Source organism: Lepidothrix coronata, unplaced genomic scaffold (genome assembly GCF_001604755.1).
Source record: "Lepidothrix coronata isolate B3197 unplaced genomic scaffold, Lepidothrix_coronata-1.0 Scaffold92, whole genome shotgun sequence".
NCBI lineage: Eukaryota > Metazoa > Chordata > Aves > Passeriformes > Pipridae > Lepidothrix > Lepidothrix coronata.
Genome location: NW_016690272.1, coordinates 2,187,846 through 2,210,008, shown reverse-complemented (window position 1 = coordinate 2,210,008; position 22,163 = coordinate 2,187,846). Strand labels below are relative to the sequence as shown.

Genomic DNA, 22,163 nt, shown 5'->3' with positions numbered 1-22,163 from the left:
AAGTTCAACTTGTGTCTCCTGCAATAACAGCAAGGATGGACTGTGGGGAGTTTTGCAGCTGATTCAAAAAAAAAAAATCAATGTGTTTAACTTTCCCCTGTTGGTGCTTTCTGGCAAACACCTGAAGATACAGCTGTGCTCTGCCACCTCTTCTGCCATGCTGTTTCCTGTGCCCATACCCCAGAATGGTTTTGATTCTGGGTCTCAGAAGTCCTGCTGGCTGCTTTTGCTGATGACATTAATATTCCTTTGTGGCAGGCTGGGTCCCACATGGCATTCCTTGGCATCTGCCGGTGCCCACTGTGCACTGAGGTAACTGTTATTCTTCCACGGCGCCTCGTGCCTGAGTCTTTGGCAAGGAGCACTGAGAGTGTGTCTGCTCCTGCCAAGTCAGGGAGTATTTCTTGATGAATGTTTTTCAAAGGCTTTGCACAACTTCTGTGCCTATATAAAAGTGCCATTACCTGCCTCTAGGAAGGAATCAGGTGGGTACAGTGGCAAGGAGGACCCAAAACAGTTACCTGGCTTTTCAGTAGTCTCATGCTGCTTACCCAAGTAGGTTCTGTGGCTTTAGCAATGATGCCTTCAGCATTCATTTTATTGCTCCCATTATTTTTGTCTAATGTGATGGTTACTTGGCGAATCAGGTGCTGTTTTGGCAAGGTTGTTCTAGTTTTCAGGTGTAACATTCCTGGGAGACGTCAAGCATTTCAGAAACATTTTGGTTATATGAGAGAGATGTCAGTCCTTTCTGAGCTTGGGGCTTTTGAGTGTGTATGGGTAGTGATATCTTCAAAGATGCTTATATTCCACTTCCCACTTGCAAAAACATGGCTGACATGCTCCCTAAAATTTTTAGGGACCCAAACTTTGATCTGTACAAGCCCTTACTGTTGACCTAGAAAGCATGTGCTTCTCCTGTGTCTCTGTGTATAGTTTGGCACTTACACAGTGTGGAGATGGGACTTGATGGGGGAGGCTGAGAACTGTCCAAAACACCAAGTCCTCTCAGGTGGTTAAAGTGTTCCAGAGGACTGAAGTTTGAAGAATGTTTTGAAGCTCAAGCTGAGCAGATGAAGAATGTGAATTTCCTAAGGGAGTATTCAATCAGTAGGTAGCTGATTACTCCAGGGACTCTCCCTCACTGCTTTTTTCCTTGCCTGAGGAAATTATTCAGAATGCTGCACTGCTCTGCTGCTGGAAGGAAGCCCTTGCTGGGTGCTGTTGATTGTGGGAGGCCATCTCTGTGTGAAGACAGGCAAGATGCTGAAATGCCACCAGTGCACCATGAGTTTTGTGCCTGACCAGTTCTGGTGCCTCCCCTATTTAGGTGCACCTCTGTCCTTGTGGAACAGCAGCTTGTATCCAGGCAGTCCCATGTTCCTGGGGTGTTGCAGTGCTGAACATGGCAAAATCAGGAGGCTTTGAAGAACCTATAAGACTTTTCCCATGGGGGATACTGTTGTATTCATGACTTGTTTAGGTCAGACAGTGTCTTCTGTGCTGAGTTTTTCAACCAGATGTTCTTTCTCCTTAGTCTACTTGGAGATTGAATGGTGTGGTTGTACTGCAATCACTGTAATTTTGCTTTGGTGGATGCACTGTTGCTTTCTTCTTTGAAGTTTTTGTTCACTGATGACTCACAAACTGTTTGGTGTTGCTTTCTTTTTGTTCCTTGTTGTCCTTGACTGTTAAACTATTTCAGGCTTTACGAATCACTTAACCTTGCTGGTTTGCATCACACTAGGTACGAAGTTAAAGCTTGCAAGTTAAAAGCAATTATTTTAAGAGTTTAGGAGAGTTGCAAGGCCTCCAAAGGTAGGAAAAGCCAGAGACAACTTGGAGAACTTAAATTCAGACTTTATGTTAATAGCAAGTTTAATTAAATGGTTACATGTTTTGAGTCCTCCTTGCCACTGTAATTACCTGATTACTTCCTAAAGGGATGTAAAATATAAACAATGATGATTTTGTAAAAAAAAATAAACACTTTAATTTTGCTATACTCTTACTACAGGTTGCCTAACATAGAGTAGTCCTGTGATAAATTCAGGTTATGAGCCTGTGTTCAGGGCAGTATTAACTGGCCTTATTTGTGTAAAAGGATGAAAGAACCTAAAGCTTTGAAACCATGCTCTGGTTTCCTCTCCCCAGAGAGGAATCTGATGGTAGGGGTAGAATGGGATGTAGTCATGTCATTAAAAATTGGTTTGGAGTGCCCCAAAGGGCCCAACTCAAGGAATTACTGGTAATCTTCATTTTAGGGTTTCTTAACCTTTTGGAACTTAAAGCTGGCAAACTAAAAGAATTAAACCCATGTGGGTTTTGGTGAATAACTCCCCATGTTTTGAAGACAGCAGAAGGCAAGCTCTTTGAGTCTGCCCTATGGATATCACTATTTGCATTAATGGAATCCTGGAGAGCTGCAGCGAACTGTCTGACAGTCTGGAAGCAGGATGGGGATGCTCTGCTTGCAAGAGTCTTATAGATATTTTCTGACAGTACAATTAATGCTTTTAAAGGTGTTGGAAGTCCATTCTAAAGTCCAGATGGAAAGGGTGCCAATATTCCCATCCCCACACAGAGAATGGGTGCTGACAAGAGGTGCAGGGTACAGTGATTGTTCCCTTGGGAAGCAGAGTGATCAGAGTGTGTTGGCAGCCTCTTCCAAAACTGAGGAGTCCTCTCTTTAAGTGTTTGCCAGCCAGATTTCTGGTGAGAGAGCATCATTCTCCAATGGGAACACTGAAAAGAAACAGCTCTGTGGATTTTAATCTGCAATTGGGATCTCTCAAGCCAGTGGCTAAAAAAAAAAATGAAGACAATTGCTTTGCAACTTAAATTCAATTATGTTCCTTTTATCTAGATACAGTGGATTCAGTATGTCATATCAGTGTGACAAAAAAGGGAAGTGAATTATCCTGGGCCCTAAAACTATTGTTGGGGAAGGAAAAGATTTGTAGATGCTAGTTAACATACTTTGACAACTGTTTGCCAAAGCCATTCATTACATCTGCCTCTGCATTAGAAAGGGCACAATATTTCATTTTCCATTTCCTTTCACAAATAGAAAATTAATTGCATAGACTTGCAGAAAGTGCAGATATAACTCGTTATGTATTGTTAAGGCTGTCTGTGATAAATTTATCAAGCTTAGACAAAAAGTACCCTGCAATCACAATGGATCCATCTTAATTAACATTATTTAAGTGACAGTTACACCTGTTTGGAAATAGGAGGTAAAAGCAGACAAATTTTCCAGAAGCACAGTAATAGTGATCCCTGGTTATAGAGGAAGCTGGAAAACATAAACTATTCTTTGATTTGAGCCCCGTTACTGCCCTTCAGGAATCAAATTCAAAGTCCTGTTTTGCAGATGAGTTATTCCAGTGTAACTGTAAAAAAATAAAAAAAATACTGGGCTGTTATGACCACATGATAATGGTTATCTTGCTGTTGACTAGTGATGTAATTGAGCAGTTAAATGGGGTGAAGGTGAACCCATTAAAGTCCATCTCTATAATACAGTTATGACATATGCTGTTTATAGAACTCTCCAGCCATAAAACTATCTTTACTGTTATCCATCCTTGGTCGTATTTGCTGATACAGCTTATCTCTGCTGGTGCCACTGGAGTGGTGCTGTGGAGACAGGCCTTAATGACAGCAGGAACCAGAGGGTGAACAAAAAAAAAGGAGGCAGAGTTTACAAAAAGAAGCAGCAAACAGGAGAAGGTCAGGGACACGTGGACACGCTACTGCGATGTGCTGAGTTGCCCGGGCAAAAAAATACAAACCGGAAAGATAAGGAAGAAAATGAGAAGTTTTGCACTTGGGGATGAAGGCAGATGGACTTGCTGGTGGATACCTGAGCACTGAGAAGGGTTTTTAACAAGCTGATATTCCCCTTTGGTTTCCTCTGGACTGAGGTTCCATCCTGGACATAGAGTCCATGTGGGAAGAGCACTAATGGACTGGGAGCTGGAGGCCCTTGAACTGAAACCTTGCGTGGCCTTACAAGATTTTGGGGGAGTGTGGTGAGCACCAGTGTCTCCATCACTGTCAAACTACACTGAAACACTCCCCACAAAGGCAGCCTTGATAAGTATTTTAAGATCCACAGTTGTTAGATTGTGATTTAGTAGTTATCTTGTTATCTGCAGTCTTGGTTTCTCATACCATCTGCTTTTAGAGCTTTTTTGATACAGGCCTCACTTTCAGCTGGTAGGTTATAAACACTTTGAAACTTGGGCTTTTCCCGTGTGCTTTTCAGACACCATCCTCTGACCTACATTTCACCCCTTCCTGCACTCCTTTCTCCCACCTCTGAATTTTTGGAATGCTAAGATCAACCCTTCTTTTTTTTTTTTTTTCCAGTACTTTCTAGGTTTAAATTCCAACAACAAAAATAGAATTCAGTTTAATGTGTTTTCTTTCTATTTTTCCTTGTTATGTTTCCCAAGAAATTTGAACTTTTAAAGAAAACCAACCTGCAAAATCAGTATCAGCCTATTTCCTTAGTTGCTCCAAGCAGTTCTGGAGTTTCTTTAGTTTTTCTGCTCAGGCTATGCAGATGTAAAACATTCCTCCCTCGGTCTGAGCATGTACAGACCTCTCAGTGGCAGAGCAGGATGGAATTTGTGTGATGCACATACCTCATTCCATTTGCAGGTGTCACTGACAGCAAAACTGTGGAACAATTTTCATCAGGCAGCTCTCAAACTCGAACTTGGAAACATAGGTATTTATGGTTTGTTTTCCCAAAACAAGTTTGGTTTACTTGGTTTCTGAGATTATCAGGGGTTTTTAGCAATGCAGGGATCTGCCTAAATTAGTGAGTTAAAAGGAACCTGGTGCAGAAGATCTAGTTGTGCTCTTTGATCTGTAGGGTAATGTGTACACATGAAATAATCCTTTCTTTGGTCTACAACAGCACTGCTGCTGATGTTGGTGGAAGGAGTTTGCAAAGACACATTAGTGCATTTGCTATTTTAGTGATAATCCTATTTTCTCTCTGTTTAGAGCCTTGTTACAGCTCTGTTCTGGAGGAAAATATACAAGATTCTCTTTCAGGGACAAACAACAGAAAAAAAGTTCAAACACCATGGGATTGGGATATGCTGTTCAGGCTCAAAAAAAATATACCAGTTAGGAAGAATGGAACTCCTGCCTTTGAATTTAGCACATCAGCGGTGTATGGGCTGAAATTTATGGTCTCTCAGCCCTTTTATTCTCCTACACTTTTTGGTGGTGGTAGTTAATGCTCTTTTGGTCTTGTTGACAGAAAAGCTTGAGGTTTAGTCAAGTGGGGCTTTTATCTCTGCTGGTGTCATTCCTAGATTAGATTAGAGATTAGGTTTGTGGTCTTCTTATTCCATCCTTCTCCTGGCTCCACACATGTGAGTCTACTGACTGCCAGCCTCTTTGAGATCAAACTACTGTTCTCAGCAAAGACAAACCTGTGTCAGGTTCTATAGTTTGGGCAGTTGCTCCCTTTCAGTCATTAATTACCAAGAATTTTTGGGGACATACATCCCTGTCCATTCCAAAATCTCAATCCTTTCCCTTTCTGTGACTTAGAAGATAATGAAGGACAAATGGAGGGGAAAAAAGGAGATCCAGAAGGAAGTGAATGTTTTTCAGATGCTTAGAGCTGCTTCCCCATGCAAGGTTTCTAAAGCAACTTCCAAAATCCTTGGCTTAAACCTTTGCTTACTTCCAAGAAACAAGTCTTCTCTGTCAGTTATGATAAATCTGAATACCCCTTTCTGGTGTCCAGCTTTCAAAACCTTTATTCTTCCTAGAGAATATTTAGAAAACAGAATAATGACCTGCTTAAGTAGTAGGTATGTCTGACTTTTGTCGCTTGGATTTGCAGATGGAAAATTGTTTGGGTCATAGGTATGAAATGCAAGGATGCAAGGCCAGGTTTACTAATAGGATTGGTATGTATCATACAAGATGAGCTCACAAGCCATGGTTTGGCACAGCACGTGAAACATCTAGATAACCGTAAGCAACAATTTCAATTAGATCCTTATCAGAGTTACACCAGTCAATTTAAGCAGCAGAAGCAGCAGCATGTAATTTCTGTGACACAGATTTCACAAACTGAATAATTCATAATTATGTGGACTTCAGGAGGTGGAGCAGTGCACAGATACTCTGTGGCCTCTTTTCTGTGCATGAAATACTTTATACTTGCAGTGAACCTTTAATGAAGTGGCCCATATCCCACAAAAGCTGAGGTAAACTGAAGAAGATACAAAGAAATTGTGAATGCTCCTTAATTACCTACAGTATAAAATAAGCTTCTCAAGCATAATTTAGTGTCTTCTATTAGTTAACTCATCTCAAAAATGTTACCTTAGGCTTGTGCATGTGCACCAATGTGAGAGAGCATGAAAGTTTAAATGTAGTGTGATTTATTTTTTTTTTTAATCCAAATAATTTAAGATATAACCCTTTATATGGAGGTAGAACTGTTGGTCCAAAAGTGCCTTGTTTCCACGCTGCCCATCCTTATTTCTTCATAGGAATAGGTGAAAGGAATGAATGTCCCTTCATAATGCAAAGCTGTGGTGGGATGGCCTCTCTGGGTTCCCTCTCTGTGGGCCAAGGGCAATAATGCCCCAGCTGCTGAACAACAGCAGCACATCAGAAGGGAGGAAGATATTGCTGTGTTGGACATTTGGACTGTTAAAGAAAAAAGGGAGAGATCACTTCCTCTCCCTGCAACTATCTGCTTCAAGCTGTTTTCCAGGAGATTATCTGCACAGTAGATTTACAAATAGCACAGAGAGACAAGCCAGCATAGAAGCAGTAGAGGGACTTAGGACTTCCTGTCTGATGTCTTGGTGTGTTCCAAGTCAGCTTGATCTGTGAGCAAGATTTCTCAAAGTATTCTCCCTTCTTATGAAAACAGGAGTGTGCAAAAAGCTTCTAGTTTTGGAGATTACTACCCCACCTCAATCTGCTTCCCTCTAGAGATGACCAGAGTGAAGGGGGAGATTGATGAAAATTTACTTATCCCCAAGGGCAGAGCAGGTTCCCTCCATTTCACAACCCATCGTGATTCCCCCAGCTATGTTTGCTTTTTTTTTGTTTGATAGAATTGATGTATTTCACACTGAACTCTATTCTGCACAGAATTCAAAGCAACTGTATTTGCTGGGATGGATTACTTGTAAATGAATTGTTTTCTGTTCCGCAGTTAGAGCTCAGAACGTTATAGTTACATTTTCATTTTGGAAGGACAACCTCTTTTCTCAGGCAGGAAACAAAAGTTTGTGATACAGCGCATTTCTTGAAACCTTAACTCTATAAACAACTGTTCTGTAGAGCACCTAAAAGAAACCAAAACACCAGGTCTAACATGAGCTCTGGAGGAAGTTTGTGCAGAGCTACTTAACTTGGCACTTGGTCAGTGCTCAGTGGTGCTGCTTCTCTCCAATGTGTCAGTGCAGAAGCCCCACAATTTTAAATGTGGTGTGACTGAATATTTTTAATATTGCTGTGTTTGCAGCAGGACTGGGTTTGTGCTTCTGAACCTGGATTCAGGCAGGAGTTTAACATTTCTAGGTGTGTACCTCTGCTGAACTTCTAGCAAAAGGTGGAGTAAGGCATAGCATTAGTATGCTGGACTGAGGAAAGCATTAAATATGCATCTGTCTCAGCATCCAGCAGCCATCAGGATAAAGGAAGTTGTGTGCCAGTTGGTGCAAGCAGCAACATCCTGTTGTGGAGAGAAATGCCAACCACACTTCACCTTTTGGGCTGGCTGGCTTCAGGGATTTTCTATCAGAATCTGTCTTCAAAATGCTCTTTGTCTTCCAGCCTCCTCTGAAGTCTCCTTTGTCTTCAGGTCAGTTATTCTCCACAAAGTTGTTCTCCGAATTTCAGTAAAAACCCAGGGGATAGCTGGCAATCCACTGGAACTGAGGAAAGCTGAAATCATGACTTTGCAATCTATTTTTTAGAAGCTGACTTTAAGAATTTATTCATTCCTACTGCACGTGTCTGCAACTCAATCCAGTAGGCATAAGTGACATACCAGCAATGGAGTAAAGGTTGTACCTGAAGTGCCTTTTTCCTTTTATTTTTTCCTCTTCAAAAAATAGTTGCTGTAACAGGTTTTCAAAATTATTTAAACCCTTGTGGGGTCACCTCAGATGTCTTTGGTGCCCAGATGTATTTTTCTTGAAAAGCTTAATTTTTCAGATGATACATACTTAGCACAGTTTTGTTTCCTAGCTCGGGAAAAACAGACCTTCTGAATCACCACTGTGTCCAGTTGCTCTTTGTTTTACCTGTTGATCAACTTTGTGTAATATGGACTAATTGTACCTAAATAGTCAATAACGTCTTCATGATGAGCTTTGTTATCAGTTTCTCGTGGATGTCACAAAAGCAATGAGCCCTGTGTTATGTTGTGGGGGAGAAACAGGAACTTGAGGGTCAGTTTATGGAGGGGGTGAAGGTGGGAGGGGACTTTTGGGCGTGTGGGGCCATTTGTGCACGAGACTGATGATGGTTCAGTAGCAGAGCTGGGGGTGCTGGGGCTGGATGGTAGGAAATGAGGATGAAAAAAGCAGGGTAGGGAAGCTGGAAGCTCAGACCAAGACATCTGAAGGTGACGTGGTGACACAGTGGGGGTTGTCAGAGGAATTGAAAGCACAGAGTAAAATGTCTGGGGCAAAAGGCGAGGAAGGTTACCTCCGGAATCTGTGTGGGGTGGGAAGGATCAAGAAGTGCCTGAAGGGAGAAGGTGGGCAGAGAGAAGGGTTATTGTGACATGTTACCTGGAAATAAATGATGAATGTTCTATTCTCTGAAACCAATTACTTGAGAAGTGCATAAAAGGGTGGGAGTCACTTCTCTAAATGTGGACAACCGTGTGTAGGTATGGATACCTCCCCTTACTATCTAAATCCCCTGTTTTATCTAAATCCCTGTAAATGGGAGAGAAAAATACTCATAGATGTCTTGGGTTCCTGAGGGCAGGGCCTTTACAGAACTCTGATAGTTCTGCAGTTTTTAAAGTTTCTCTCCATTCAGCAGGTTCTGTCACACAGGAGAGCCTGTAAACTGCTGGTCACTTTATGGTGCCAGGTTGTTTTGTTTGGCAGTGCTTAAAGGCAAAGCTGAGTTCTCCGTCTGAAAATAGGATAACAGAGCAAAAAGTTACCCAGCACTCTTAAACAGATGGCCACTCAGACCCAAATTTCACTGGAAGCCTGCAGTGTACCTGGAAATTAGAAAGCAGGTGTCTCTTAGATGGTAAAACCGAAACCAGAGCAACACAACGCTGTGGTGACTGTAATAACCATGACTGTATTGTGTAATAACTATAATAGTGATGGTATCTGCAAGTGTAACCTTTAATTACTCTGCCTGTTTCTCCAAACTCTTCAGGAAGGGAAAATAACACCTATTTCACACATGTTGTGAAAATTAAATTTCCCAATAGGCAAGAGCATAGGAGTGTTTCTACAGTGTCAAACCAAACTCCCTTCTAATACAGCATTTCTGTCTCTGAGGGTGACCAATAGTAGATACATAAAGGAGAAAAGATAAAATGTGACATACAGGGTGTGACACTGCCTGGATTATAATTTCCTACTTCCAGCAGTCTGCAGATTAGGAATTTTCTGAGTTTGCTTTTGAAGCATCTTGTGTAATAGAATGGTGCTTTCCCTTATTTATGCATCTGTTTGCTTTAAGATTGTTTCTGTTCTCTGGCATCTGGCTCTTCCTATCCAGTGCAGTTCATGTGCAGTGCATTCCAGTTGACTTAGTAGCCCAACACCCCTTTTCAAAACTAATGTAAGAAACCAGGTCTTCTGAGAGTCACTGCTGATAATGGGAGTTGAGTTCTGGAGCCATTTTTGGAAATACATTGTTGGAATCTGTGTGGGGTTTGGAGAGTGAAGGCTAGGGAATCAATTCAAATGCTGTTTTGTGTTTGGGGGTGGGGGGAAAGGACAGTAGAAAGGGGTTTTGTTTCACTTGGAGTTATCCAGTGTTAGGGAATTGGACGTGTGACATGAGAGAAATATTGTTGTTGCCACTGGTTAGAGTGGATACTTGTGAAACACTGAAGTGTTGGAGTAGTCTAGTACCTCTTGTAGATGAGGTGTGAGTAAATAGAAAACTGTATTCTCCGTGGCTGGTGCACACAAGCATAGTACTGTAAAAGATTTATATACCAGCCAAAACTCCGTCCTGTTGTACCTCTGCCTCTGTTAGAGGCACAAATATTAGTTTAATTTACTTTCTAGGTGGTTCTTGTCAAAGGGTTGTTGGGGGAAGGGGGGGCATCCCTGCTGTTCTCTTTTTTTGTACTGACTTGTCTCCTAACACTTGCTTAAAAGTAGCACTGAAATCAGCCCAGGTCCCTCAACTTCTACCAAGGGTGGGGGGGGGAGGGGGGTTGTGGAGAGAGGTGAAAGTGTCTACCACAAATACATAATTCTCTTTTCACTTCATTGTTCCCTCTCCGTGGGAGCTGGCAGGTGCGCTGAGCGGGAATGGCGCGCGGATCGATGCCGAGGCGATCAATGCCACGGCAGCTGGGCCAGGGCTGATCGCCTCCAAATCAATTCACACGCTGCTCTTGCTCAGGTTACCTGCCACTTCAGAAGGGAGGCAGGGATGGGGAAGTGAGGAGAAAATTGCACAAAAAAAAAAGTATTCTGGGACCTTTCTAAATAGGCCACTTACGCGCAGCCCTTCCTCCCTCGCGCGTGCGGTTGTACGAGATGTAAGCGTGTGATAAGGTCACAACGCAATGCCTTGTTTGAAACTCAGACGCTGCTCAGAGGGAGGAGAGCAGGGCCCTGGAGAATGCCTGGAAAATTGTGTGGAAGAGGCCAAGCAGTCCTGCGTCTTCACTCTTTTCCACCTTGTGTTTTAGGTACTTAAACCAGTCCAGCATTGCTGTCTGGATGTGTGCAAGCTTAAATAATCCTGCGGAGCGTTGTGCCACGGGGAGCTGTGGCTCCTCGTTTCTAAACACTCCTCAAGGTGAATGGTTTTTTGTTTTGCTTTAGTAAGTCAGGAGTTGTGCATGTCGAAAGTGCCTTTTGTACAAAGATCTCAATTTACTTGGCAGACTTCCATGCATTAAGTCTCCCTGCTTTGCTGTCAAGGAGTGAGGTATTGTTATCTCCATTAAGAGCAAGTGAGCCAGGGATAAATGCCTAGCCTCTTCTTATTGCTACTGCTTCCTTTTATTTCCTTTTCTTCACATGGATAGTAGCCCTTAATTTAGAGATTGTTGAGACAAGAGATGGTTCTGGCCCCAACAGAACAGGGATGGCACCTTATCCCCATGCCAACACGAGGACACCTCCCATTTTCCTCTCCTGCAAGTGGTTGGCTGTGGCCCAATTTGGTGCTGTCCTAAGGGATTCTCTTGTCTGTGCCACAGTTGCCATGGTCCCTAGGGAAGCAGTCAGCAAGTAATTTAGGGGTAGGACCACCCAGCAGCCTCTTCTCCCTGGCAGTCACTGACATGAGACCTTGGCAAAAGGCTCAGCCTTGCATGGGAGCGTGGGTCCGTATGCACAGAGGATAATCCAGCAGGGAACTGTATCCTGCACAAGGGTAGCCATGAACTGGGCACTCTGGCTTCATGCATGGAACGTGTCAGTTGGGGAGGGGGAAATAAATGCAGTTGGCTGAGTGAATTGCTGAAAGCAATGCTGGAAGGCAGTGGCAGATCTGTGGAAAGACTTGAATATTGCTCCAGCCCTGCTGTTTCTAGCAACAACACTAGTGTTCTTTGATAGAATATATTCAGAGACCATTGCTGTGTAGGGTTCTGTGTCCTCTTACAGCTTAGGGTGGCACAGAAGCCACGTTCCTCTTGGAGCAGGAGGCAGGAACAGCATGCACCGAACCCGTACAGACACATCAATAAGGAAGAATCAGCACTCATTCATTTTGTTTATTGCCCACTAATTTTAAGGAGTGCTGATGCACTTGTCTGTTTTCAGTATCCAATTGCTGCTAATCATAACAGGAAGTAAATATTGGCCACTGCCTTGGGAACACACTGGATCGCAAGCGGTTTGCGGCACAGGTTGGCTTTTTGCTCGGCACCTGATGTGGTGAGGCCTTGTTTCCAACTGGGGAACAAGAGGGCGAAGGTTGCCCATCACATGAACCCTCCTGTTCCAAGATAAAGCTGCCAGGTGGAGCCAGGCAGGTGAGCAACCCTATGGCAGGGCCTGATAGTGTGAGCTGTTGCCAATTGTGGAGTACTCTGAGCACGACAGTGAGGTCCAGGAAGATTTAAGTGTCTGAAACAGCATGGGAACAATAATTTCTTACTGTTCTCCTAGAGAACGGAATATTCTGTTTTATGTAAATTCTGAGGGGATACAAGATAATCTGCTGTTTGTAATCCAGATTTATGGTGGGGTTTTGTTGGTGTTGGCTGGTCTGTGACTTTGAAGTTGTGATGGAGCAGGCTAATGGAGTGATTTACTCATCTGGTACTTGTGATGATGTAGCAAACCCCTCAGTTCCAGATAGGTGGATCTCACCTACTCAGCATAGATACTGATCTGGATGTGCAAAGGATTAGGGAGCTTTTAGAGCCACCTAGAACTTTTTTGTGTTGGCTTTCTAGAGAGAATCCTGTCTGTCATGGTTACATCTCGGCACAGGGCTGGCTGCTGGCATCTGGAGAGGGTTACCATGGTGATGCTTTGAGTTATATGCCAAATTTAATGTTCACTATAGGTATGGAAAGTATACAATAGCTATCTATGGCTTAAGGAGCCTCACAGCCCTTGGAGCACTCATGTGGTAGCTCCATTTGAGCTGAAGTTGCAAAGATGTTGGAGAGGGATTGTTGTCTTACTGGACTGAGTGTGGAGATGCTAATAACCTTGGGAAACTAGGATGGGTAACACGGGCCAAAGGTTCTCATAATTACCTAGTTAATGGTGCTGTTGTTTAAAGCTTACTCTGTGTGATAGGGAAACAAAGACTTTAACATCTTGAGAATGGCTCTTGAGGACTTGTTAGGAGACTGCATCTGCCTTTGATCCCCAGAATTGAGGCTCTAGGGCTGTGTCCATGTTGAAGTGTAACCTGAACCATTATCACTCTGAGCTGCCCAGCTCTGATCTCTCAGAAAGGCCCCAGGAGCTTTACTGAGGAGCTTTACTGAGCACACCTCGGTGTTGTCTGGAGCTGGCTCCAGGCCAGAGCAAGTTGAAATCCTGTCTTCTGGCCCACTGTGCCTCTCATGGGCTTGAGCTGCTTTCCTGGGATCTGAACACTGGATCTCACCTGGTAATAGAGCTGTTTACTGTAATCCCAGCAGTTCCAGACTGTTATGGGACACCCCTCAGAAGTGGGAAACCCCCACAGATGCTGAAGCTGAGCTATGGAGGTGCTGTCATGGCAGGGTAAAAGCACTATTTGGGCAAAACAGGCACAGTATTTTCCTGGTAGACACACAGATGCTTTTTTATCCTCTATTGGCTTTGTGAGACACAACTTTTTAGAATGATCTTCTAAGATAGCTGAAGTCTCTCTTGAATTTTAGCCCTTCAGTTCTGGCTCTTGTTGAGCTTAGAAGGTCTGGTTGGTTTATTTTTCCATCTCTGGAGTATGGAGATGGAAGTCAATACTGATTGCTACAGTCTGATTACACCCTTAATCATTCCCATGTTTGGCTGCTGCTTGGAAGTAAAAGCCTGGTTTCTTCCCTCTTGGATGTGGTTCCTATGCTGTCCCACTGACACAATTGACTCTGGCACAGAGAAGTGTCTGTGTTGTCTTGTACCTTTTCTGTGGTCTGGAGCTTTTCCTCCTGCAGGCCTTTAGTGAATGATAGAGGGAGGTAGGCAGGGAAGAAATGGAGAACAAAGGGGGAAGAAAATCCTGATAAACCTATAATGTTAATTCTGTCTGGGGACCTGGTCCTTGAACCCTTGGGGACCCCTGTAGCTCCTGGATTAAATTGCCCCATTTCATTCTTCTCATTCCGTGTGAGCTCCAGCACAGAGGGGAAATGCTGACCCCTCTGACCAGTAATGGCTTGGGAAAACTGTACATTTGTGAACCATAATCAGACTTAAGAAATGCAAGGAAATAAAACTGAACCTGCCACAATCCCAATTATTTCTTGGTCTAGTAATTTTGAAATCTGGCGTGAGGAGAGGACACGGATAACTTTCTTGGTCTTGCACAACAGGTGCAGTGTGTCTGGTCTGCTGATATGTGAGGACAGTCAGGATAAGTGTGGATGGCTTAGAAAGTGAATTCCATGGACTCTGTACAGGGTGCCTTGATGAGCATTTCCAGGGATACCTTCCTTGTAGGCAAATTCTCACTGGGATGTGTCCACGTGTGCTGTGTTGGGGATGGAGGGTTGACTTTCACAGAGTCATAGAATGTTGAGGGTTGGGAAGGACCTTAAAGATCATCCAGTTCCAGCCCCCCCTGCTATAGGAAGGGACATCTCCCATTAGATCAGGTTGCTCAAAGCCTTACCCAACCTGGCCTTGAACACTGCTGGGGTTGGGGCATCCACAACCTTCCTGGGTAAAGAATCTCACTACCCTCACAGGGAAGAATTTCTTCCTAACATCTAACCTCAATTTCCCCTCTTGGTTTGAACCCATTCCCTCTTGTCCTGTCACTATATTTCCAGATGAAGAGTCCCTCTCTTGCTTCCCTGTAGCCCCCTTTCAGATATTGGAAGGTTGCTCTAAGGTCTTCACGCAACCCTCTCTTCTCCAGGCCGGACAGCCCCAATTTCCACAGAGCCACAGAACTGGGCAGGTTGGGGGGGACCACCGTGGGTCCTCTGGTCCCACCTCCCTGCTCCAGCAGGGTCATCCCAGAGCACAGGGCGCAGAACTGCATCCAGACACTTTTAGAACATCTCCAGTGAGGGAGACTCCACACTTGTCTGGGCAATCAGTTCCAGCGCTCGGTCGCCTGCAGGGGAAAGAAATTCTCCCTCAATATTCAGGCAGAACTTCCTGCGCGTTGCTTTCTGCCCGTTGCCTCCTGTCCTGTTGCTTGGCACTCCTGGGGTCCAACTTCTTGGAACCTCCCCTTATATATATATATATATAGGAGAGCAACTAGGCTGGTGAAGGGACTCAAGCACAAGTCTTATGAGGAGAGGCTGAGGGAGCTGGGGCTGTTCAGCCTGGAGAAGAAGAGGCTCAGGGAAGACCTCATCACTCTCTACAACTCCCTGAAAGGAGGTCGTAGCCAGGTGGGGGTTGGTCTCTTCTCCCAGGCAACTCTCAGCAAGACAAGAGGGTATGATCTCAAGTTGTGCCAGGGAGGTTTAGGTTAGCTATTAGGAAGAATTTCTTTACAAAGAGGGTAATCAGACATTGGAATGGGCTGCCCAGGGAAGTGATGTATTCTCCATCCCTGGAGGTTTTTAAGATAAGACTGGATGTGGCACTTAGTGCCATGGTCTAGTAACCGCAGCGGGGTTGGATCAAGGGTTGGACTTGATGATCTCGGAGGTCCCTTCCAACCCAGCTGATTCTATGATTCTTGGAACCTCCCCTTGTATATAAAAATATATATAAATATAAATATATATAGATATTTTTTATATATATATACGCAGCGATGAGATTCCCCCAGGACGCAGAGGGTAAGGCAAACACCCGGCGTCAGGCGTTGCTTTGGGGCCGGGATGCCCTGTCTGTCTGTCCGTCTGTCTCTCAGCGGGCTGGGTCCCGGCAGTGCCGCGCTGTGGCCGCACGAGGGCGCCGCCCGCCCGCGGACGCGGCGGTGGCGGCGGGACAAAGGCAGGGCCGGCACCGCCCCGGGGGGACGCGGCATCCCGGGACGGGGGACACGGGGAGCTCCGGGGGACCTGGCAGCGATTCACGACCCCCTCCCTCCCCGCCCCCCCGAACCTTCTTCCCGCCGCAGGAAAAACCCCAGGTTTTTTTTTTTTTTTTTTTTTTTTTTATATATATTTTATTTTTTTTGAGAGCGAACGAGCGCGGCGCTTCTGGGCAGGATCCCATCACTTGCTTTGCCAGGCCGGAGTGGGCCGGGGAAGGGAAATCGCTCGTGCTTTCGTTCCCCTCTTTGATCCCAGGCGATATGTAAAAGAAATGCAATTACACTTAAGCAGCAACTTTTACCCCACAGCGTCCAAATTCAAATGCAAACCTGAAGATCAGCTTCTGCCTTTTTCTTTTTTTTCTTCCCTTTTTTTTTTTTTTTTTTCGTTTAAGGTCCCGCAAAAACTTGTCGCCTGGGCTCTCTCTCTGGCTTTTCCCTGATCTTCCCTCTGCGATCTCCCTTTTGTCGGTTGTACGGGCTGAAGTCCCCTGGGTGGCAGCCCGAGCTACTCATTCATCATCATAACAACCGTTTAGTGTAAAATTAACAACAACTTAACTACTACAGCAATAAACATGGTCCTGCATTACCACAGATTGATGAGGATTACTTAGTTACAATCAGCTGGGGCACAGACAGGAGAGGAGAAAGGCTGCCAAATCAATAGCTTTCCCAAAGTTTAAAAACTTAATCTCCTCCCTTTAGTGTTGCTGATGCTCGGGGGCTTGTTTGCGGCTGGGTTGGGAGGAGGAAAAGGGAAGGAGGGGAATTTCCTTCCCTCCTCCCCCCGGAAAGTTGGCACTTAGTATTTGCTTTGTGGGAAGATGAGGACAAAGTCCTCTGTGTGCATCTGTTCACACACCTGATTTCTTCAGCTTTTATCTTGAAAAGGGTCCGTTCGGTTGTTTATCTAAATATATTTTGCCTTTAATTCCTTCACTGTTTAAATTCGTAGCTTAACCTCCTGAAAGGCAGCGGGCGGACCCCTAAACGAGCTGCCAATCGATCCCAAAACAGCGATGCATGAGAAAGAGGGAGCTCTCAAGCAAATCGGTCCTCACTCCCACCCACACAACGTGCTGGTTATCTGACTCCCGTTTCCCCTGTAAACTCGGAAACGTTCATCACAAGAAACAAAGGACAACGGGAAAATAGCTAAGTACACCTAGAGCTGCATCCAAACAAAAGAAGAAGAAGCCTAAACAAACCCAAGGTTTTCTATTTCTTCCTGAGCCAAGTAATCCCTTTGATTACATCTAATACCTGCCAAAACCCAGATGGTATGCCCACCCATCGCACAGTGTGATAATGCCACATTGTGAAATCTACCCATTAATATTAATTGTCAGCTAGAGAATCTGTCTGAACTACTAAAGCTCGAGGTTGCCTTGAGAAAGCAGGGCATGATTTAGCAGGGATTTAAAGATAATTCTTATTCTTTCGTTCTCTGCCTCGCATACGTAGAATGTTAAACAACAGGCCTAGAATGCGATTCCAGTTTCCGCCTCTCACAAATCTGGTCTTAAACCCGTGTGTACTTGGGGTCTCCACCTGCTGACCAAAATATTACCTTAAATTGATGTGGGTGTGCAGGCTCCACATAGGTACGCCGTGCTGCCCTGATACCAAGCACGGGTGACTTCTCTTTCTTTCCAGGCTTCCCTCTCAATAATGGGCTTGGTGTAATCCTTGAGAACTGCTAAATAAGTCTTTAGGAAACTATTCTTGTTTATTGTACACGTTTTAAACCCGGTGGCTGAAGGGGAAGGAGAGAGAAAAATGAGTATAGAAAGCAGTGATGGTGCTGCTTTTCTCAATTTTTGAGGAACTGCAGCTGGAGTTGAGACATAAAGGACCTCATATCCTCTGAAAAGAGAGAAAGAGAAGTGTGAGTGAGAGGAGGTGGGATGACTATGTATTGCTATCCATCCTGTTAGCTCCTGTCGGGTCCTTTTGAGGCCTGTTTTTTGAATAATAGTAATCAGTATTTGTTTCAATGCCTGGCTCTCGTCATTCATTTGTAGGCCTCAAAACCAGTTTTAAACTCATCGTGGCTCTTCCGACATGCAAAAAAGCAACCACAGGGTCCTGCTGTGGCCCAGGCACAACCCCGCAGAGGCAGGTCCAGATCTGGGCAGTACTGAACTGTCCAGGAAAGCAGTGATCCATTTTGATGGATGTTCTCAAAGCAGCAGCAGCTCAAGGCCTGTCACTAGATATCACCAATTTTACCTAGATGAAGGGAGGGGAGCTCTAAATAATCACTTGTATTTCAATCCCTAGTTGAGCTGCTCTGTTACTAATTTCTAGCACTGATGCTCTATGTACTAGTGGCTCAAAGTAAGTTGGCACTTGTAGAACAGAGTAAGAAAACCTATGCAAACGAGTCTGTGGCAAAGCTACCGAGGCCTGGAAATTCAGGTTCCAAAGTCTGCTATTCCATCCTTCCCTCATTCCTTTACATCTGGCTATTCTGCAGCGATTTAGGCAATAAGACTCTTTGAAATGGGAACACTCAGGCATATAAATATATGAATATGTAAATCAGATTTGTATTATCAGAGGTTCATATCAGTATAGGCGTGCATGGAGATGTGCTGCTTCCTTTGCCTTTTTTTTTCTTCCCACCAAGATCCTTTGTGGCTCATTTGTCTCCTTGCAGTGGGACCTGCTGTCTGAAGAGATTTTGGGGTAATTTCTTTTTGATCTTGGAAAGGTACAAACTGCACATACCCAGCACCACCCAGAAAGCACGTGTGCATGGGCTTTAGAGAATGCCTGAAAATCTGCATGGCTTTCCCAAGCAGCTGCCACCACCCCCACCAGCAGCTCTTGTGTCATGGACAGCCAGCCTGGGCCTGCTCCGCATTACTTTCGCATCCTCTCTCTGCCATCAGCTGAGCCCACACCAGGAAGAAGGAGATGTGAAATAAAAAGTGGAACAAAGGACCCCTTTCCTGCCACCGCTGAAGCTGGTGGCAAGTGTCCTGCTGACTTCAGCAGCACTAATGTTGTTAAGAATAGGTCTGTTCTAAGCTCACTAATGTTGTGCCTGCAGCTCGTGTGGACTTCTCCGGAGTTACGACGTGTGTGCACATGCACGGTGAGGGGAAATGTACAGTTTGTGGCACTTGAAAGTTTAATCAAAAGGCCACTTTTCCCCATCTGTTATTTTTGGGCCCAGCCTCCCGAGGGTCAGCTTGATAACACTTCATGCTGCTTCTAATCAATTTTATACCAGGAAGCAGTGTGAGAGCTGACTACCAGAGAGCTGCAGTGGCATGGAGCTCAGCACTGGGAGCATAGCTGGAAAAATATGTTGGGGATTTTGGGGCATAAACAAATGTTTCCTAATCTGGACTGCAACTCTGTCAGGCATGTACTGACAAGCAAATGTCGATTGGAGCTGAAAACCAGCAGGTTCTACTACAGTGTAACCTGTAAATCCACATCTTGACAGGCATGTTGTGGTACGCAGAGCTGTAGTCTCTGAGAAATAAGGTAACACAGGAATCAGATCATGGAATCAAACAGTGTGATTATCACTGCCTTTTTTTGCTTTGTATAGACAAAGAAGCAGGTGGTAGTTTGTACTCATTGTTTCCTATATGACTTTAGATTACTTGATTTTTTTGGAGCTAAATTATTTTGAAGATGTAGATTTTTTTTCCTGGCCTGTTTCTCTCCCATGTCCTTTCCATCCTGTGATTGTCTCTTCTGTGGCTGGACAAACACAGACAGGCATGTACTCACTCCTGAGGGCTCTGTTCCTCACTCCACACACCTTGCAGGCAACCACATGAGAACCACATCTAAGAGGAAGAAGAACTAAGAGTAGTGGGGTCAGAGCTGGAGCAAGACTTCTCAGCAGGGCTGGCAAGGCTGAATTTTGCTGCCTCAGCTGTGAGATCTTGGGATCAGGCTTGGTGACCTGGGAACTGTCAGAGGTTGGAAGGTAGGGAAAGACTGCTGCTGTCAGAAGGGACCTGCTTTTCCAACCTGGGCTGCAGCAGCCACCTGCAACAGCAGCAGCAACCCTGGCTTTGGGATCCTGACCGACCCTGGTTGGTGGTTGTAGTGAGCTGCTGCTCCTGTCCCTTGAAATACAGGAATCTGTATTTATCTGGAAGACTCTTAAAATATCAGGAAGAATCTGCAGGAAATATGGTTGAGCCTGGTGCTCATGCTCTGCTGTGTGCTTTTGGCAATGTAAAACTTCCTTTTTCAGGGATTTCTAGCATGTTTGCAGGCAGAAAGTGCCAACAGCCCAGCACTGTGGGCTGCACTGACCTCTGCTTTTTGAGCAGATTATCCCTACGTGGTTCTCAGTAGCACCTGGAGATTTGTAAGCTAAAGAAACCCCATTAAAACAGCACCACACAGTTCCCATCGTGTGCAGCTGTGACTCTTCCTGTGCCCAGGGCTGCTGCTTTTGACCAGCAGCTTTTGCTTTCTGTGGACAGGTTTCTCTCAATACAGGAAAAATTCTGAGGGATGGTTGCTGCCTATATCAGTAGTGAGGGATCTGCAGGATGCCTGGTGCCTGACTTGATCCCAGAGCTCACTTCTGGAGTAAGGAATGAGCTTCTTGAGTAGTTAATAGTGGGCAGTTTGGGATGGACTGTACTCTGTTGTATCTGTTTTGAAAACGACCTGTTTAATCTCTCGGGGAAGAGGTAAAATACTAATTATAATACAAATGCTACTCTTACAGTGTATCTGAGGAGCGTTATCGTCGTAGCCCACCCTGGAGGGCAGCCCTTTGGTGATGCAAATAAAGTTCCGATGGGCTTTTCTCAGTGTAAGGAATAAAACTGGGAGAAAGAGTCGCGTTCCAGCATTTCAGCTGCTTCAGTGCCAAGGGTTAGACCAAACTTAACCTTCATCGGCAGTTTGATCTAATGGTGTGGTTCTGCAGCTGATTTAAATCACTGCACTGGTTTGCTCTTCTCCACCCTGCAGCTGAGTGCTCTGCTGTGCTGTGCTGCTGCTGCTGCTCACCTCTCCCTTCACTCCCCCCGAGCAGTTTGCTAAACCAGCAGAAAAAGGCTCTGCAAAAGGTAGCAAATGTGTGGGGTTTTTTTAATCCTCTGGCTTAGAGAGCCGGATGGTGAGGTCATCAGGGTGGCAGTGCCAGCCCAGGGTGGAAGCACCTCTTGCGTGGACGGGTGTGATTCCACGAGATGGGGGAGCCACCCTAACAGCTCACTGCTCCTGGGAAAAGTGTTCCCAAAAGTGGTGTGGTGCCAGTCCTGTGGATGGTGGACTTGACCGGCCTGAGGACTCTCAACTTTCCATATGGAGATTACCAGAGGGATTCCCATCCTGGTCCTTGGTGACTTACCCAAGATTACAAAGACAGAGCTGAAATCCCAAACTAACAGCAGAGGAACAAACCCTCATTCCTTTCTGTGGTTTAAAGTTCTATTTTGATTAACAGGAGCTAAAAAGTAACTCCATGCACCTTAGAATAAAGGTACTTGGAAAGTAACATCCTGGACTAAGGTCTTCTCTTTTTTTTTTTTCCAAGCACCTTTTGTTCGGGTTAAGGTACAGCAGAAAACCACAAAACGGAGTCTTTTCAGGCGGTGGGAAGGGCTGCAGTTCTCCTGAACTTCCACTGGGCTCCTCTGCTGTTACAGTCAACACAAGTGCCAATTAAACGCTTCCTAGTCTGAACCGAGCTGGTTTCCAGTCGAGATTCCAGCCCCTGGACTCGGTATTGTTTCTGTCCAGAGGTCTGTACTACCAAAACCGATAGGTGTCATGGGGGTTATTCTGCTCTTAGTACTATTTTTAATTTTTAAAAAATCCTGAAATATTAAAAATATCTTGAGAAGAAAAGGTGTTTGTAAGGTACTGGAAATCCTATTACGTGGCACCGTTCTGTTTTCCAGGCTGTCCAGATGATAGGTTATGGATCATATTGAAGCTCAGAATTGTACAATGACTATTGTGTTAGACTTATACAATGAATACAGGGCCCTGTGGTTGAAGCAGGTTTCTTTTCCTATTAATGTTTATTTTCTGTCTGAGTGAAACAAGACCTCAGTTTTTATATATTCTCTCTAGATAAATATTTCTCTAGTTTTTCAAGTGCTCATGAAAAATGTGACAAGATGTCCACCGAGGTCACAAATGTAAGCATAAATAGCTGCAATTTAACATCAGTAGTTAGCAAACAAGATACCCTCGAGGTAAAGAGGCTGATAAAAAGAGGGCAGCGATGCATTAAAGATGCATTATTTGGGGGTCTATGGATATAATTTAGGCTTCACAACAAGGTCAGACTGATTTAATTCTCTCTGCAAAGG

General features: G+C 44.7%; 1 protein-coding gene and 1 long non-coding RNA gene across 2 annotated transcripts in view; one reads left to right on the top strand and one right to left on the bottom strand.

Annotated features, from left to right (window-relative positions):
• BCL11A (B-cell CLL/lymphoma 11A) overlaps positions 1 to 22,163 on the top strand; it is a 125,889-nt gene that overhangs the window by 20,691 nt on the left and 83,035 nt on the right. The window lies entirely within an intron of this gene.
• On the bottom strand, positions 7,158 to 8,767 carry LOC108500684. Its single transcript, XR_001875954.1, has 3 exons — positions 8,716 to 8,767; positions 7,769 to 7,937; positions 7,158 to 7,346 (listed from the first exon to the last, which is right to left on the bottom strand). It is a non-coding gene; the product is annotated as an uncharacterized LOC108500684 (long non-coding RNA).